This window comes from Aptenodytes forsteri, unplaced genomic scaffold (genome assembly GCF_000699145.1).
Source record: "Aptenodytes forsteri isolate BGI_AS27 unplaced genomic scaffold, ASM69914v1 Scaffold584, whole genome shotgun sequence".
Lineage (NCBI taxonomy): Eukaryota > Metazoa > Chordata > Aves > Sphenisciformes > Spheniscidae > Aptenodytes > Aptenodytes forsteri.
The window spans coordinates 713681-720100 of NW_008796062.1; the positions used below are offsets into that span (position 1 = coordinate 713681).

The 6420-nt window shown below is 41.2% G+C and overlaps 1 protein-coding gene across 1 annotated transcript in view; it reads left to right on the plus strand.

Annotated features, from left to right (window-relative positions):
• TTC7A (tetratricopeptide repeat domain 7A) overlaps positions 1 to 6420 on the plus strand; it is a 186007-nt gene that overhangs the window by 62680 nt on the left and 116907 nt on the right. The window lies entirely within an intron of this gene.

Consider the following 6420-nt stretch of genomic DNA (forward strand, 5'->3'; position numbering starts at 1 on the left):
AAAAGAAAATCCCAGCAAGAAATTTTGTGGTGAGTCACTGAAATGTGTTTTGCTGGCACATTAAACAAAGGAGGAGGGGGGAAAGCTGTTATAGCCATTCTGGGGACTGCTTCTTCAACTGAGTGTTGAGTTGAATCAGACACTCTTGTAGCCCCTGGAAGACAAAAGTTTAATTATTAAGTGGACTGTTAGACGGTTCGGGTCTGCTGGACGACTCGGTCCTTTGTTCTTCAAGTTGCTGTGTCAGTGTTTTCTGTTCTGGATGTGTTAATGTATGCCCCAGAAGCAGAGTGGGAGTGGAGTATGTGCCTGTGAAACTCTGATTATCCCAAGGAGCAGAAACATCTGTCAGTCTTTTGCTGCTTAGTTTAAATAATTGAATGGCAGCCTGCTGTTTTCACCTGTCCTCACCACGAGGTGTCCCTGCAGTCAGTGAAGGATTATAATTGCTAATATAAGTAAAACAAAGATGCAAGAAAGCATGAAAGAAAATACCAGAAGAATCTGCCCAGATTTGGGGGGAAAAGTTGTAGGGGCTAGATTTGCTGTTGTTGTGTCCCCCTACCCCCCACCTCCCCATCCTCTACATCCCTATCTGATGAAAGTGGTATTCAGCTAAACTTAACTGAGTTGTATCAGTTTACACCACCATCAGCAAAGAGATCTGGATATGTATGTTTTTGAATGAACTATACTGTTCAAACTACAATGGTTAGACTTACATGTGAGTCAGCAAAAACTGGGAATTATCTTGTTCTAGGAAAAATCTTTCAGGTCTGAGGGCCTTGAGGGAATCCTTGCTGAACTACCCAACCTACCTCTGTTCTCTACATAGAGCAATTTAACTCTGTTGTACCCTTAGCTCAGTATCTAAATTTTGAGTGCTGAAAGTCATCTGGTGATACAAAATAACATTCACAGTGAATGTTATTTTATAATAATGCAAATAAGCTGGGGTTTTTTCTGATTCTTAGAGATATTAAAACAATATGAAAGCCAGGCATTACAACTGTGTTGAACGCTCTTATTAGTATCTCTGATGAAGTTTTCAAAGCAATATCAACTTGTCGTTAATCTAAAACATCAGCAAGTATATTAATAATTTTTACTCTGTAGGCTCTGAAGCTAGAGGAACTTCATGGGCTAAATTCCTGCATTCACTTGGAGCTGTAGTGGGGGACTGCAAGACCCTGACAGCTTCCCCTGGCAATTCTGCTGTCTCAATGATTGCCAGGAGGCAAAACCAATTAAAACCCAGCAGAACAGTTGTGTTAAATGTGAGGAAAATCTTTCTCCGAGATCAGGCTAATTTTAGTATAGGAGCCTGAATTTTAGTATAGGAGACAAACTTGGGATCTCCATATTACAAATAAATCTTTTACTCTTCTGCCTTCCTGCTCTGTGAAGACAAATCCAGCAAGAGAAAGGCACTGGAGCCATGAAGCCAATGAGGGAAGACACTCTGTGACCTGATACTTACAAACAAGGAAAAACATTTAGGAATGTGAAGTTCGGGGACAGCCTTGACTGCAATGACTATGAGGTAGTGAAGCTCAGGATCCTGGGAGAAGGCAGTAAGGCAAATAGCAGAATGGTCCAGACGTGCTTTGACTGACTTTGACCACTTCTAAACACAAATAGTGACTTCAGGAAGGCTGTCATCTCTTGATACTTGCTAAACATGTGACCTCTGCCATAACTAGCCTTTGGACAAAATTGAATTACAGTGAATGCGTGTTGTGAGACTCTGTGCTAAAAGCAAGATCCCTGGGATGTTCTTATGTTTAACAGGAGCAATGAAGTGTTAACGGAGGCACTCTACCAAACACTGGGTCACTGATGTGTGTTGAGGTGAAAGGACAATATTTCTGTACTGTGAGAGAAGAAATGGTGTAGAATCCCTTTTCTTTCATGTGCTACCCTGGTGTTTACGCAGCTCTCACTATTGAGGACTAAATTTCAAATGGTGCCATTAAAGTCTGCTGACTGTGATGGATGAGGAGTTGAATGTGAAATTATGAGCCCAAATTGAAGATACTGCTATGCCAGGAAATGGGCAGAGTCAGGATTTGTCCTTCTCATTGGTGCTTTCCCCAGCATCTCTTTGGATCTGCAAACACAGCTAGCATATAAAGAATACCTTGTTGTAGAGACATTTAGAAAAGAAGGTGGGACTGTAATTCGGTTGCAACTCTGTCCTCGGGCAATCCAGTATCTCCGGACTTCTCATACATGGCAGAGCTGATAAAGCAACAGTGTAACCCTAAAAAATAGGAGAAAGAAGGGAAAAATGAGCTGGTTTTGATTATTGCAAAGTAAGAGCGTTTTTTTCCTCTACCTGCTGCTTTTTCATTGTGTGAAACACTTTTCAGTGTTTTCAGTCAGACCCTGGCTCAGAACTGGGGTGCAGTATGAAATACAAACATGGTTTCACAAGAGAGTAATTAGAGGTTATCTAGAGCGCAACCTTATGAACTAAAACCAAATTTAAAATATTCCTCTCCCCTCTTCCTTTTACTCAGTGGCCTATGCTTTACCCTGATACCAAACTTGATGATGGTATAGTAGAGTTTTAATTAAGGGGAGTCAGAGGGAAATCAGAGCATCTTTTATGAAACTGAAATAATAGGTTCCCACATCTCATAGTCAAAGGGATGCTTCTGATATTACTGGCAAACTCCTGTGCCTAATAAAGACCTTCCTGCTTAGCAGAGCTGTTTTTCTAAATGTCATCCTTACAGTAATTATTTGCATTTAAATTACATGGCAATCAAATCAGAATTGAATCATTTAAACTGGAAGTGAACAAGCTGATCAATGCCAGTATAAATAGAAAGGAGGATAGACGTGGCACGGGAACAGTCTAATGGACAAATATTAACAGTTATAAATACTCAAATAGATCTTGCTTTTCAGAACATATAAAATATGATTAATTTCTCAATTAGGAAATATATCTATGTACTTGATTGCTGGCTAGGCAGGAAAAGGGTGAAATCAGATCACCATTTATCCAAATGAAACAGCTAATTTATATGTCCTGCATCTGTCTACCATGTGCTTTTGGTGCAGTATTGTACTCAGTTTGTTTATGGTCCATGGACAAGCAGTACTTAGTCTTATTTCAGTTACTAGCAATAAAAAAAACCCAAAACATTTATGCAGCTGGATAATTACAGAATGTCATGAGGCGCACAGAACAGTTTTTCTTTCCTGATCAGTCTAGTGGTCACTTAACTCATTTTGCTGGCTTTGTACATGGTGTCTCAGCACACTTTAAGAACCAGGGAAAACAAAAAAATTAATTGAAATGTACCATAGTGATTTACAACATTGAGGATGCTCAGATCACATCTATGAAACAATCTCTCAATGCAGATCAAATCAAAGTAAAAACATGCATACATTCATACTGTGCCATGCAAATTATTATATACCAGAGCCTGATGTGGAAAAGAACTAAACGCCCCCAGCTTCTGTTGTGACAGTATGACCAGATTATTAGCTGATGTAAGTTGGCACTACTCCACTGGCATATTACTGGCACCATGCTGGCTTGCATCAGCAGATGATCTGCCCCGTCAACCACTAGCTTTTAGGATTGGGCCTGCAGTAAAGAACTGAGTGATATAAGCAATGTTTTGGTTACCATTTTCAGAATTACAGGTTTTCACAAATTTAAAAAAAAAAAAAATGCAGAGTAAACAGTAAATCAATACTTCATTAATTCTAAAGCTTATGCCAGTTGTCTGAGGACCAGAAAAGCTCCAAAGCTAGTGCACCTATATAGACCACACTTGTCTGGTCAGGATGGGGTGGACCTGTACTTAATAAAGCTCATGAGATACAAAAGTTTTCAGCAAAGTTGAAACTTTTATACTGTATCTAGCCCATTACACAGGTGTTTTAAATGTCTTTGTAGTGGGCTCAGAATTACTTTTGAGGCATCATGCTGCCTAGCCTTCCAGTTTGCTGGGTTTTCAGCACAACACTTTGCTGAACTCAGATGTGAATGATTCTGGCAAGTGAACAGAAAGCCCATTTGTGTCTAGCCAGCTGTCCTTTAGCTTTCCAGAATGCACTATGAAGTTTTTGACTACTGAAGTTCAAAGCATTGTTTTAAATTTTCATAGGAAAGCTGATGTAGCTTACAGTGGAATATGTCCATACTGAGGTGGTCCTGCCTTGGTCCACTACAAATTCAGAGTTCCACTTACTAAAAGGCTTGCTGCAATTTCCTCTGTCACTCAGCCTTCCCTGGCACGGCCTCAGCTGAATGCTCACTTGCCTATTTTGGCAGTGACTTTGAGTTGCAGCATGAGTTGTTGTTTTTAATATTTTAATAGTACGGTACTGTTAATTTCACTACTAATCTAGGTTCTCCAGGACCCTGTTATGGCAGGTGTTGTGAAAATACTAAAACCAGAACTTCTGCCTACAGACAAGTGTTAAATACTGACTTTCTCCATTTTAGGAGCCTTATTTAAAGGCATTTAGGGTTACTATGATGCTTTCTTGTGCCTTTTACTCCATTGATTTCAATGGAGGCATGTTGAAAACTTTGTAAATACACATAGAGACAAATGGACTATAGTCCTAGGATAGGCTTGAATCTTCTAGGACTCTGGTCTGACAGAGAATAGGAAGACATGAGGCATGTTCTTACTATTTTGATTGCCCCACAGTTGATACAACAGAAATAGTGTTGTTGTGCTAAACTTGTGTGGCACCAAATGATGCCAGTATTATGAGCTAGTATGGGCTTTTGGATGGACTTCATCTCATGGCAAAAGCTGCAGCGCAAGATGATGCTGTGCCTCTCGGACATTTCCCTCATTTCTTTTAACTCACTGATCCTAGTGTGCACAGTGAAGTGTTCTGCTCCAGCAGTTTGCTGGGAAGACAGAGATCATGCCATCAGTCAGGGAAAGGGAGAAGAAAGTGGGGTCGGGCCAGGCCAGACCATGCATAGAGTCGTAAAAAGCGAGTAAGACATACCACGAGGTCAATACATCATGGTGTGGGGGTGGAGGTTGGCAGGATGTAGATTTAGAGCTGCATACTTCTGAGGTAACAGCTTATCATTCATTACTTTCACAGACCACTTAATCCAAGAGTGCTTCTCTCTCCTGTCCGTTGTTGACCCTGTCACTATAGATAATAAATGCTGTGCATGTGCTTGTACCCAGTCGCCTAGGAGCCCTGGCGTCGCATGGAAATGCTTAGGTCTTACTGCAGTATGAATAATACTGAAAGATCAAATCTAGTCCCATTGTCGGAGTAATGCTGCATCCTGAGCTCTAGAGGACTGACATCGCTAGGGTGGGAGGCTACTGAGAAAGCAGTGAGCAGTAAGGAGCTACTGGACTTTTCTTCCATATTTTAAGACATTCTTGCTTACATCACAGCTACTGTTATTGGGGAAATCCCAAGGGGTTTAGACATCAAAAATGACCAAGAATTTTGCCTTCTATACATCTCCCTTGTGAACAAACCACTCTTGCTACAGTGGAGGAAAAGCCCAAGTATTCCTAAGTGCTGGGGGCTGAGCTTACATGCAGAAGTAAGTTGGTGGGCTTAGCACTGGTGACACATGGAGAAAATGCTGACTAGACCAACAACAGAAAGCACAGGATTTTTTTTCCTGACATATGTAACATGATTTGCTTTGTATGCTGTAAACAGCTGTGGGACAAAACCTTTCATTATACTATGCCTTATTGGCCACTTTCTTCTTACACACTTTTCCTCTTCTCATTCTCTTTTCCCAATATTTAATTTTTTCTCCTCTTTGAATTAGTCTCTATACCTACAACCCAGTATAGTTGGATTGACCTCTTCTTACCGTTTTCATTAGTTAATATTATGCATAATTTTGCATAGATGCCCTTTCCATAGTATTTGGGTCTCTTATGTGCTTGGGTATCACTCAGTCTCACTGGTGTCCAAACTCCCATGCTTCACTAACTTTGTTTGCTGTGCTAAGTCCAGTGTCACTTGATGTGTTTCCTGCCTCTTCCCTTGTGCACTCCTCTTTTTTGGCGCAGTAAGGTGCCATTTCTGTGCTGCTGTACGTCATCAATTTGCTTGTCCTCAATTGTTCTAAATCCATGCTGGTGGGAACTGCAGCTCCCACTTACAGTCCTGGAGGGTGTTGATTCAGTGGGGTAGGGCTTGAGCTTTTCTAAAAACAAGCTGGGTGGCAATTGGAAACCAGCTGGGTGGCGATAGGCCAGGGGACAGCACCTGCTGTTCCCCACTCCCTTGTTAGTATGCCCCTGGGCTTGGCTCGAGCACACACCAAAACCTGCGGTCAAATAACAAGGGTGGCTGGAATCAGCCACTCTCTGTTTCAAGTAAAACATCCCTCAGGGTTACGCAGCTGACAACTGTTCCTTTTCCATCAAAGATGATGAAGGG